Raw genomic sequence first — 13,461 nt, forward strand, 5'->3', positions numbered from 1 at the left:
GGCAAGCAGCATTAGCAGTGTCCCGGTACATAGCATTAGCAGCCGGCTCCTCCTCTGCTGTATCCCGGCAGCAGCGTTAGCAGCAGAGAAGCCAGACTTGCTCGAACGGGGGGCGGACACGACTCGCGGCAGTATTTTGAATTTGAGTGCAGTAACCGTTTTGGCCACATTCTTACATACGGCGCCTTTAAATGTTAAAATTTTGTTATTTCTTGTGAATACATCCACAGGAAAATGTAAGACTCACTTTTGGCTTACAGCAATGAAAAAATTAAAATTAATATAACTGTTATTCATTTCCATGTAGTTTTTTGTAGAAGCTGCATAGAGCCACTGGGGAGGAGCTAAAGAGCCGCATGCAGCTCCAAAGCCACAGGTTGCCTACCCCTGCTCTAGTAGCAACCTTAACTACTAATATGAAGCTGAAAATGAGCACAGTAGTTGCCCTTTAATAACTCTACCTTTGCCTTTCCTGCTATGAGAAGTGAACATGGTGTGGTGATGCAGTAGTAAGGTTATTCAGATTTAGACAACAAAACAAAATGAAAAGTATAAAATGGAAAAACCTTTCAAAGGCGAGAGAAGATGCATGAAGCGAACATGTCACTCAAATCCAGAATATTAAGCATATCTTGCTGTAATTGAAGAAGACCTTTGCTTTTGTGTGGGCAAAGTTTGGGCAAAGTTTCAGAAAAATGTGAATAAACTTTAAATTAACTATAAAATTTTAATGGTTTTATAATGCGAAATGATAAAGCATTAAATTATTACAGTGAAATTCGATTTACAAACAGCAGCAGAGAAAGAAAAACTTCTATTCTCCCAAAAAAAACCACGATAGTACAAGTCTTTGAACATGTTTTCCACAATGTGTTGTATTTTCCTGTGTAAGCAAACAACACTGTTGGCATTGCTTTGTTCCTTTGCTTTAGACGGTGTGTAACTTATTATAAACCCATTTCATAAAATGAACATGCCTGCAGTTTAATAAAGAGGGCTCATGTTTCGCTGCTTTATGGATGTTGAAATAATCTGCAGTGCCTTTAATATCTCACAACCCACAGAGTAATTTCTGTAAGGATAATGAGATGAAAACCTCAGCCAGGTCGGGTGATTGGAGGAGGAAGGTGGCTTGTGGAAGGTTTGTTTTATATTAAGGAGGACAACAGTGAGTGAGACGCCTCGATCCATTAACTAAACTCTCCTCTGCCGGTCCTCTGACATGTAGATAAGTATTTGGGGAAGAAAAACACACGCGAGAAATATCCTCTGTGGCGTCGGGCCTAAACCGGCGTCCAAGGCCGCTCGCCACAGTGCTAACTGGTAAACAGATATGACAGCTCGCGGCAAGATGGGCCCTTAGTCGCAGATTTTAATCTCCCCAGGCGAGCTCTGTCCTGCCTTGCTCACCTCCCTGCATTTGCTCTGAGAAAAGCCACAGCAGCTCAACATAACCCCAGAGGAAAGCTTAATATAATTCCTCCACTTTGAAAGATCTCATCTTTTTAAATCTCTGCTAAGTGGGAGGAGGAATGGAGGGAAGTGAGGAAGATGAGGTGGCAGTGGTGGTGAAGAAACATGCCAGCCTCTCACTCCTTCTTTTCCTCCCAGTCTTGGCCTATCTTTGTGTCTGTCTTTCTTTTCCTAAATTTTGTTCCTTCCTGCCTCCTCAGCAAAGAGAGGAGGGGCGCAGGGATGTTAGCAGCATCACTATCCTTCCTCCTACTGCTTCTGCCCAAATGAAGAAGAGCCCCTCTGGGAGAAGAGAAAAGCAGAGTGCTGTTTACTTGGTTTTCACTCTCATTAACTGCAGAACCAAAGGTCAGCCTGTCAATACGTTCGGGCGCGTTCTTCTTTAGACGGTAGGTCTTTCAAAAATAGTGAGTATAGAATAAAACAATTAGCAGCACCTCTGCCATAATCTCTAATGTCAAGCTGCAGGCTCAACAAGTGAAGTTTCAGTCCAAGTGCGCTGAGGTGGAAAGACTGAGGAAAGGGTATGTTTTGAATAGGAAAACAGTGAAAAGATGAGTTGCATGTTGATTAGCTACTTATCCCCCACTGACAGTTTGACAATGTTTTTCCAAATATCAATTTTTGCATATTTATACATCCATTGGATACCTTCCTTTACCTTTTCAGTGCATCCTGGAAGTCAAAATACTTATTCCTGAGAGCTGAGATACTGTGTTGATTGACTGAAATGTCACCAGATGTATGTTTATGAGTGACCTGAATATTTTTTGCATTCATCAGTTGCAAAGTTGTGGTTGTTATGAATATATTTTTTACCCAGAATTACAGCAAAAATTATCTTTATTGTAAAACTTCCAGCCTGCTCTCATTCTCAAGTCATCAGATACAGATGCTTTGTCATGCCCATTGGCGTCTCATAGTGACACACAGGACGACCTTTAGGTTTAAGACAAGAAACATGCTAATGACGTACAAAGTTCACATGGTTCCAAACAGCAATCTCCTGGAGAAAGTCCCAGGGGAATGTCTTGTGTCTCAGCCTTCCCAAATACATGGATTACATAGGAATTACAGGCTGCTGATTATGTAGAATATGCACCAATTTTGCTGCATTACCATTTGTAGAAAAACTTACAAACTTGAGAACAGCCTGCTTAGTGTTGGGCAGTAACGCTGTTAGTTTTGGCAGTAACTAATAATCTAACGCATTAGTTTTTAAATTCAGTAACTCAGTTACCGTTACCAAACGGTCCGTTACTACGTTATTTTTGGCCAGGTTTTAAAACGGCGCGCAGCATGCAGTATTCCTTCACAAACTGAAGTTCCCTTTCAAAACATTTTAGCCCTAAACAATAAAAGATAGTCAAGTCAGACAGAGGTACATGAACAATTCTTACCAGAGCATCTTAATGAAACACGTCTCTCACCATCTCTGAAGACACTGTCGACCTGCTGGCCTCACCACAGTGCTGTAACGTTATTAAGCTGTAATGCTTCTGTAGATTTTTAGTCCCAGTAACGTTATATCCAGTGACGTGATATCCACTGTTATCCCGAGGAAGTTTTTGTTGTGGACAATGTCTGCGGTGGGTGACAGACTCGACGTCATCATGTAGCTCTTCAAATGTTCTCTTTAGCACATTTTCCATATTTGTATCCAAGTACCGTAGTTGTAAAACTGTCTGACAGCGAGTGACTCCACTGTAGAAGACATGTTGCATGTTTCCTGTACCATTCAATTGTTTTGTCAAGTTGTAGTCTAACAGTCCCTTGGTTAAACTCCATCCGCTGTCGCTTAGGCGATGTAGCTACGAGCCAATACAGTTAGGAAATGTTTTGGGCTGCAGGGCTGAGTTTCCCAAAACATGATCCTTCTTAGCAACGTTGTCTTCTTTGTGGCTTAGAAAAACTACACTGCAAAAAAGAAAAGCACCTAGCGCCCTCTAGCGTCCCCACTCAGTCATCTACAGCCAGGACGTACTCAGAGTATAGATGACACTAGTGCGCGTGCGTCAAGGTCATGGCGTGATGGCGAGCCAAGACAAGAGTAAGTTGAGTTGTTTTTTTGGGGGGGGGGGGGGAGTAACTAAAAAGTGACTTTTCTCAGTAACGCATTACTTTTTGGTTTAAGTAACTGAGTTACTAACTGAGTTACTTTTTAATGAAGTAACTAGTAACTGTAACTAGTTACTATTTTTCAGTAACTAGCACAACACTGTTAGTGACACACAGCTAAAACACATTGTAACACATGGTTTATGTTGTGAAACCATTGTGGTCAGGATTAGGCAACAAAACCACTTGGTTAGGTTTAGAAAACAGATCATGTTCAGGTTAAAATAATTATGTTTGCTACGTGCTGATGTCAGTATGTGATTACTATATGTACATACTGTAAGTTACATTAAAACAACATTGACTTTTGGTCTCACAAAGGACACAAACTGTGGTCTCTTGGGTGAAAGTCCGGTTTTGTTTGACACATCCACCTCCCCTCCCTCCTGCCCTTCACAGACTTTGTTGCTTTTTGTACTACATCAGTTGCTCTCATCAACTGTTGCAGACTGGTGCATCTCTTAAAGACACAAAAGTGTGCCCTGGGATGTAATCTCTTCCAACAAACATATAAAACTTTGTCATCTGTGATGCATTTGTCATTGTTTTCTTTTTAAATTTGGTCATTTTCCAGGCTTTGCATATGTATAAATAACTGCAACACTGAAAACAAGTCTTAATGTGCACTTTGAGGACAGTTTGTCTAAGGTGGACTTTTGTAGCTCTAGTTATATGAGAGGTGCAAAGTATTGAGGGAGCTGTGAAACTTTCTATTTTGGTTGTTTGAAGGGAAACACAGTTTCGATTCCTCAGTGAAGTTGTTGCCTGACACAGTTGCTGTTTCCCTGGTTGACAGAAATAAGTATGCCCGTCTTTGATATCATGTCAACATACAGCTCATTAAACATCTCTTTCTTTCTTTTAAACCACGAGAAAGCGTGTTCATGATAATTTTAGAGTAAATAAAACATTTTCTTCAACTAACTAATTAACCCTGTTTCATTACAGATTATGCTGCACAGCCAGTCATCTTAGAGGATCAGTATTTTACACAAAGCTTTTCTTAATGCTGCTTAGAGTTTGTAACATCCTCAAGAGAATTATTCAATGTCTGATAATAAATTATTCAATTAGACTATCTCTGATGTACAGTAGGGCATTAAATAAAATAGTCATGCAACTATTTTGCAATTAACTCCAGCAAAACATTATGTTTTTGTTTTGAAGTCTTTATTTGATTGCCCTGTGGTAATGATGCTTTAAAAACACAGGATAGATGCATTAATGGGGGCCTCTACAGTGGCAGCTATTGTGAAGTAATTCCTCAATCACACTGTCATCTCTTCAGGGTCCAATAAATTAACAGACAGCCCCTATACGAGTGTTTTCCTCTAAAAGTCCACATTGGCAACATCAGAGAATAAATCTATTGACATATGTTATAAACTTATTGTACTTTTGTTTTAAGTTGAGGAGTGGTTTGACGCGGAGTTTAAAAGATGACACCGAGTAATATTTTTTACATAAATAATGAAATAAAACCCTTTTCCTCAGAACATCGCTCTTTACATTTGACTAACAACTTTGTAAAATCAAATTCCTGTAAACCAATACCAAACAAAAATGGAACAAACATTCAGTTTAGTTTAAAGGTGAGCAATCAATTGTAAAACTGAATGAGTGACACATTCAGTATTTGCATTGTAATGCAATACATTTGCACACGAAATTAGGATTACTGGTAAATGTATTTAAATGTATTTAATCTCACTGTGACACAACACATGCTGTGAAACTGTGATAAAAGACAACCGCTTTCATCACTGTCATTACAATGACTACATTTACATGCCCAAAATATACAGTTTTTTGCCCTTATTCAGAAAAAGACCAAATTCCTACTTTATGCCTATTCCCCCTGTTTGCATGGCTAATGATGAAAAATGAATGACACCAAAGTTCCTGTTTACATACAGCTGTGCATACTCCAATGAACATGTCCTAACATGTTTTTTTGACATATCAAAATATGGAAAAGTTGAATGGCCTGAGTCGCTTCTTTGCATTTAAATAGGAATTTTCAGAGAGAGTATTCCACTGGTCGCAGACTTGTTCAACCATGCTAACACAGCCTCCCTCTTTCAATCCTTCAACTTAAAAAAGTAACTGTACGTTCACTGCAACAGCGACCAGAGCTTCCAAAGCGGCAGAAGTCATTTTCAATGAGAGCTTGGCGACTTGGGAGACTTGGGCGACCTGTCCGTAAGCCGCGTGTCTTGGGCTACCGGAGTGGCTCCGGAGGGGAGTTATAACTTTATGGTAATGAGCTCTGATGCAATTTGACAGCAACTTATGGGAATGGTGACATGCTTCAATGAAGCGGGTCCCAGAGATCAAGCCATGCAGGCTAACTTTGGTTCCTACGGCACACTTGTTCTGACAATGGATATCGAGAAGTTGTTTACTTGCGTTCTCGCCCACTCAGTCCTTTATAATGTGTCGCTGCTCGGTTACAGAAGCTATGTTTCCATCCAAAAGTGATTCGAATCATTGGGAAATGCGCATTAAAAGAAATACGAATCCTGTGTGTTTCCATTACATGTACGGACTTTGGTGAAAACTACGAACTCACGCGTCTTGCATTCTTCTTCTTCTACGTTTTCTGGCGGTTGGCAACCAGCTTGTAAATGCATTACCGCCTTCCCGACCCGGAGTGTGGATATCACCATGGAGAGAGGTGCGCTACGTCAGACTTAATTCGAACATAACTGTTTCCATCCCCCGTTTTGCGAATCAACATTTTTTCGAATCAACCAAAATCTGGCTAAAGTGAGCGTATTTTAGTTTGTGCGAATCAGGGGATTATGATTTGAATTTTGGCGTTTCCATCATAATTTTCTGATGCGATACTTCTAGATGCGCATCTAAACAGGCTGATGGAAACATGGCTAGAGAACAAAATAAAAAGAATGAGGCTTGGGACCGCGTCGCAGACGTAGTTGGTTGGTCTGGTGAGTTTTAATGTGAGTGTGTAATGTTTGTAATAGAGGAGAGATTTGCAGGCTAATGTTGCGACGTAGCATGCAAGTCTTCCTTGCTTGGTTTGAATGGGATGAGATACGTTTTCTGTTTTCATTGACTTTCATAACTTTCTGTAGGCCAAATATGAGCTTTTTGACAGGACAACAGCAAGCAGCAACTACGCTGCTTTCAAGCCAGCAGTCCGCTTTGCAGCTTCTTTAAATTGACAAGCACGATCGAATGATCAATGATTCACGTGATGAGTGACTAGAGCGACCAAAGCTGCCACAAATATTTTTGACAGACGTGCTTCTTGGACGTCCTCGAGAGACTTTGCCTCTTTGGAAGCTTCTGGTGTGAATGCACAGTAAGAGTTACAGTATTTGTACATATGCAAAAACCTGTTGATATCCCAGTGTTTTATAACGTATGAAAGTAGGTCTGTTTCTCTTCTGATCAACATGCCAAGCTGGAGAACAAACACACATAACTTTCTTTGTAAATAAAGCTTGAGAATGCTGAGAATAGGGGCTGAGGGTGGATGAATCTACAACTCTGCATAAAAACGTGACACTGCCACTCAAGAACCATTCAACAAATATTTGAGTGGATGATCACATCCCAGCAGGTCAACATACTGGACTGTACAAATGTCAGTGTCGCTTAGAGCTCCACCGTCCTCATGTGTATCTGTCGCTCCCCGTTCTTCTGTCTGTCAGGTGGAAAGGTCACCTGCTCGGGAGGATCACAGCCCTCTGCGGCTGATCTCTTCATCACAGAGCTGCCACACAGATCACATCAGTAAATATGTCCCCGCTCCGCTGAGACCTGATCTCCTCCTGTATATCTCACTCAGTATGAGGGGTGGGCGAGCTCTGATCAGACAGACTTCTAACATCTCTCTACTAACATCTTCTCTGTGTCACGTATGCTGTTGCTGCATAAATAAACACTCACTGATACACCTGTTAAAAAATATCAAACAATAATCAAGGACAGCCTCCACAGGCCATTAGATTGTAATTTGCAGTGCGTACCTCAGGACTTTACTGCAAAGCTAAGTGAAAGTATTGATTGTCCCAGAGAAGGAAAGTCTATATATTTCATTTTGTGTTTAGAAGATGATAAGCTAATACCAGTGCTAGAGTGTAACGTTTTTTACTATTTACTCCAGTACCATTTTTGTTTTAAGGTAATTTACTTAAACACTACCATTATGTGCTACTTTAATATTACTCCACTTTATTTCACAGGTTAATATTGTACTCTTTGCTCCACTACATATAAGATAATATTCTGACCACCAATAACAGCAGGAGGCTACGCTACAGTTGAATTCGCCACATAAAGTTAGCTAGATTAGCGCTATAGTCGACTCATCTAATGCTAATGGTAAGTTAGCAAGTTAATGTGATGAAATAACTGGCTATTGCATTAGAATGAAGTGACATAACATGACTTAAGGTAACACTAATAAAACTTTGTTTTGTCTCCTCGTCCGAGATTATGATTGTCTTTGTCTTGTATTATTATTGAAGTACCTTTGATTATAAATGGTTTGAATCTACCTCAGATTTCTGAAATGTTCTGCTCTTGGGCAAACGTTGTCATGTTTTGACTATAAAATGTTACTTAAACCACAACGAACTGAATTGTTTCTTTAACTTTCCCTCAGGAGCAAAAATCAGCCTTTCACAACCCGCTCTCACTCCGAAGACGTCAAAATCCGATGCTTGGGTAGTGACTTCTGGCATCACTGACGAAGAAAGCCATCCTTTCATGTTGGCATGATACGCAGCCATTGTTATAGTTTAATGGTGCCCGGCGGCGTCAGAGGGAAGTGCAGTGGGACAAGAACAAAAGTTAAGGAGGCAAGAGTCTAAGTAAGGTGGGTGAGACGGGTGGATGGGTCTAACAACCACCGACTTTCACCCAAGAGGCCGGTGTTTGCTTCCTGTAGGAGTGTAAAGCCATTTTTTCCTAAACCCAACCACGTGCTTTTGTCGCCTGAACCTGACCGCATATGTGTGTTGGCAAAACGTAACCACGTACGTTTGTTGTTGAAGGAAAAAACGTCAGTTTGCAGTGTTGTACCGACGTGTGTTTATTTTCAAGGACACTGTCCCAGAATGTCAACAACCAACGCACCCAGGATACCTTACACATCGTATCTGGACATGGAAAGTCCATGATCAAACGTTGATATGTTGAATGTGGGGTCTTTACACTTGAAAGAAATGTGGTGATAATTATCGACATTGACTGATATTAATTTTTTTATCCTGATAACATTTTTAGTCATGCTGCCCAGCCCTAGCATAAGTTGGATAAGTTGGTTTAAACCAACAGAAGAGCCAAGAAGTTATCAGTGAAGCACGGCTACACCTGAACAGTCTAATCAGGTAAAACAATTACAAACAGGTGTGTGGGTTAAAATAAGAACTACTACAAAAAAGTGTAACTGAGCTGTAGTGGTCACAGGGCAGTGAAACAAATATCGGACCAGTATCCAGGCTCATAGACAGGGGTTGAAAGGCCATAAATAAGTAGCTGGAGCCAGAAGGTAGGCTCAATATGGTGAAAATGTATACATTTTTTTCTACCTGGTTACTAAAGCATTAAAGAAAACTAAGAGATATGGCACAAGATAGAAACACGAAAGTTTCACTTGCTTAATTTAAGTTGTAAGTAAAGGATCTGGATGCTTCCTACACCACTGCACCCTCCCATTAATTCTAAAGTAAAAGTACTGTAAACAAATGAGACGATAAGTGTTTCACAGCGTCCTCAGGGCCAACACACTGCACTTTACAATGTGTCTCGCTCGATTGGTTTTGGTGGTACATCTGCTGGGCATTTGCAAGCAGTGTTTTTCTGAATGAAGTGTGTTTATTCTGTGCAGCAGTAAATCTAACAAAATTCATCTTTAAGGTGAAAAAAAAAGCTTTTCCCCTTCTTCATATTATCATGTCGTCCATATGTGGCAGCCAGTTAAACTGTGAAAACTTGCTCCTTTACCATTTCGCTGGGAAAAAAACATGTCTTAAGAAGTAAACCTGGCATATAATGTTGAACATGCAAACGGGAAGAAAATGTAAACTTAAATTTTTAATAATTAAAAAAAAAAAGACATTGTGATATAAAACTCATGTGAAAAACTAAAGAAGAGAAGGAGGGAAACCAGGAGCCTGAAGGATGAATCATTATTTATAAAATGGCTCCGTGTCTTATGTGCATTAGTGTCGAATACAAAGTGTGCTGCTCTCTTTCTCCTCAGGCGGAGGGTATGAATATAAATGACGATATTTTACTTTGTAAGAATCCAGGCACGAACAACACACACGTTCAAACACACATGTGGGTAGGTGTGTATGAGCACATTTGTGAATGTACAGGTGAATGTGTGTGTGGTCATATTTGTGTGTTTGTGTATGTACATGTGTTTATATACACATTTATGCAGCAGTGTGTGTGTGTGTGTGTGTGTGTGTGTGTGTGTGTGTGTATCCAAGTGTGGCTGTTTTACTGTGCACCTGTGTAAAATTCTGATGTTGCCAGATGTGTGTATGAGTGTACAAACCATGTGCAGGGCTACTGATAAGGACTGTCCTGAGCGGCCATTGGTCAGAGGCGTGTGTGTGTGTGTGTGTGTGTGTGTGTGCGTGCGCTTGTGTGTGTGTACGCTGTTGGTTCCCCTCAGTTGCCCCATCGTTTACTCAAACAAAAGGTGAATCAGACACTTACGACTACATCAACACTGTCTGGCAGTGTTTTTTTATCCCTACTGTTTTTCTTCTGCCCCCTCAGTCTTTCCACTTCTACAGTCCACTCCTCGTTGATCTTTAAAAGTATCCGATAAAAATCCATAATCCCTTATTTTTAGATCTACCACACATCACCCTGGATGTGGTGTAGCAGAGTAATGCTTTTGCAACTTTTTAGCTGAAACTTCCGGTGTCTAAAACATGTACATTGTTTTGCCCTCGCTCAGTGTTTAGTCACATGACTTACACATGGACTTGTCTCAAGCTGGCGATGCTCAAACTGGGAAGGGCTGTTCAGTTACAAATTCAATTGGGCCGGATTTTAAAACCAGAAAATGTTGATGGGCCAGACATTTTCAGCAGTGAGCAACCTATTGAAAACTTTCTTTTAGCTCCTATGTATGTATATATATAAAACCCTGCTCGGTCGGACATCATATACAGGTATCTAACCGAGGAGCACAACATAATGCAGAAACAGAATAAAAAAACAGCTATCAATGCACAGACGCATAACAAGTGGCATAAACAGTATCAGCATCTCCCTCTCTCCCTATCCCCCCTCTCCTCCACACACACATGCACACACCTCACCTCCTAGCATGTCAGTAAAATAGATATTCCTCCTGACATCACAATACTGAGTGAAGAAAGTCACGTTATCTAAACATGAAGAACACAGACATCAGTATCAGTGATTCATCCTGCTCTCTGTCCCTCCTCTACTGAGGACACTCACTGTCTGCAGGTCGGCTGCGTCAGGTACATCTTCAGATAAAGTGTTAGCCTACATACAGACAGCTTTCATTTAGTTTGTCTTTAACAGTTTACTGTTAGCACCACGAGTGCGATGTGCTTTTGTAGATCACAATAGTAGACCATAACAGCGGTGAATGAGAGACTGTGGACAGAGCAGATTGAAATGTGACTTTCTACATGCTGATCACATGTATTGATAAAGTATTGGCTTGGCTGGCAGAGATTTTATCGCACTTACTTACAATAACAAGCGTAGCTGTCGTCTACTAGAGTAATCTTAAAGTTATATTCCCTTCATCTGCACCGCTGCCTCTCCTCTGTTGTCTGAATTCACTCTGTTGAGTTTGTGTGTCTGCATGTGTGTGAGTACCAGTCTCTGTACTCAGTACTCAGTACCAGTCCCTGGCCGGGCCACTCAGAGGTTGCTTCTGGGCTGCATGTGGCCTGCGGGCCCCCGATTGAACAGGCCTGGTCTAGGGCTTGAGGAAAACGCTGTTTGTTAAAGAACAAGGTCACAATTTTTCATGTCTAAAAACCAATAGTCAAGTGCCCATTTGTATACCGAAACTTTTTTCTTTTCTTTTTTATCTTTAGTAAATATTGCAAAAACAAATAACTTTTTTCATATTTGCAGAAACTATCTGTATGTTCACACAGCACGAGATGAAGCAGATAATCTGTAAAAAAAAATTTAAATTCCTCTTCTCACTTTATTGCCTTGTAGCGCTTTTAATGGCCTTGCTGCACAAGGGCATCGTAGTGGGGGAAAAAGTGGACTGGCTACCCAAGTAAATTAAAATTAGCTGAATAAATCGGTTGAAAGACTGAACTTTTTGTAAAACAAAAATAACAAAAGCTCTCTGAGGCCCCTCTCCCCCCTTGAAGGCCCCAAATGCTTTAGTGCACCCTTGCACCAGGTTTGTCTCTAAACACAGCCAGAGCTGAGTGAGCGGCTGCTCTTGGTGCTGGAGCACCAACGTGCCAACACACCAGTGTTCCCTTTCTACAACAGGTTCCAAAAAAAAAAAAAAAGCAATCTGACTTTGTCAAAAAATAAAAAATAAATCCAAAAGGTGTGTGACAGACATTGATAAAGAGGGGAAGGGCAGGGGGCCCCCACAGATAATGCTTATGCACAGGGCCCAGAATCTGATGTTGCAACACATTCTCACTTTGACCTTGTCACATTTTGACGTTTCGACTTTCCACAACCACATACGACCTGCAAGGTTCGGTGGGTGCGTTGGTAGTTGACGCTGCCTGTTAGATGCATTGGGCTCTAGTTTTGCAGACTGGGCGAGGCGGGGGCGCAGCGCACCTGCGCTTCGCCAACTGGGTGTGGCCAGGCGGATTTTGCAAGTTTGGCACACCGTGCTCGCTGGCGCAGCTACTCGTCTGTCCCACCTCCGTCCCTCCTACCTGCGCAAGTCGGAAAGAGGGAGGAGAGAAGGCATGGAGTGGGTTTTACACACATCACACCAATCAAATGAGCCCCTCTCCTCGCCCTTAAATGCGTTGCGCGAAGGCGTAATGAGAGTTTACTCAATTCGCCATGGCAGAAGAGAGCAGCAGCGTCAGACGGCCAAACTTCTCCCAGGAGGAAACTGATGTTGTGGTCCGGGAGGTCCAAGCTCGCAGTGTCTGAATATGCTATATACTATATATACTACAATATAGGAAAATTAGAATACACATGTGTCACCAGGCAATTCGAGTCACAAATCATCTGGATATTAATGGAGTGTACTCCCTTACGGTTCACATAAGTGATGGCTTGGGTATCTGGGACGCGCAACTGTACATGTGTGCAGTCGATTGCTCCCCGTACCCCAGGGAATCCACATTTCAACAAGAAACCTCGCTTCGTTTCCAGCTGGCTCTCAGGTGTGGTCGTTTCCAGCTGGCTCTCAGGTGTGGATGGAAAAATTATGTGCTCATTTGCATGTCGGACTAGAGTAGACGTCACTGCATGTATAGCCAGACTGACAGCTCTCTGACTGATACCTGCCACCACGGCCACGGTGTGCTAAAGACCCGGTGGCGAAGAAGGTCAGAGCCACTGTCACCTTTACAGCAACAGGGAGAGCACAGGTGCCACCGGGGTGCGCATCAGAGGCCACGATGCACGTCACCACTTGGACCACCTCACGGGGTAGATGTAGTTTGTTCCTGTGTAATGAAAAAGAGTACGACATGAAATGACAATTACATTGGACACGGCGGTATTCCAGTCATTATTCGTGTGGTCCACCTGCATTCCAGCTCTGTCATGCCCAAATAGGATGTCCTTTGACGGTACACCCTCTCTGCGTAAGTCCTCCTCCTCGCAATAATGTACTCCATCTTTGTAGATCACGTTAAGCAAGAACATTTTAACATTTGTATA

This window comes from Epinephelus moara, chromosome 3 (genome assembly GCF_006386435.1).
Source record: "Epinephelus moara isolate mb chromosome 3, YSFRI_EMoa_1.0, whole genome shotgun sequence".
Lineage (NCBI taxonomy): Eukaryota > Metazoa > Chordata > Actinopteri > Perciformes > Serranidae > Epinephelus > Epinephelus moara.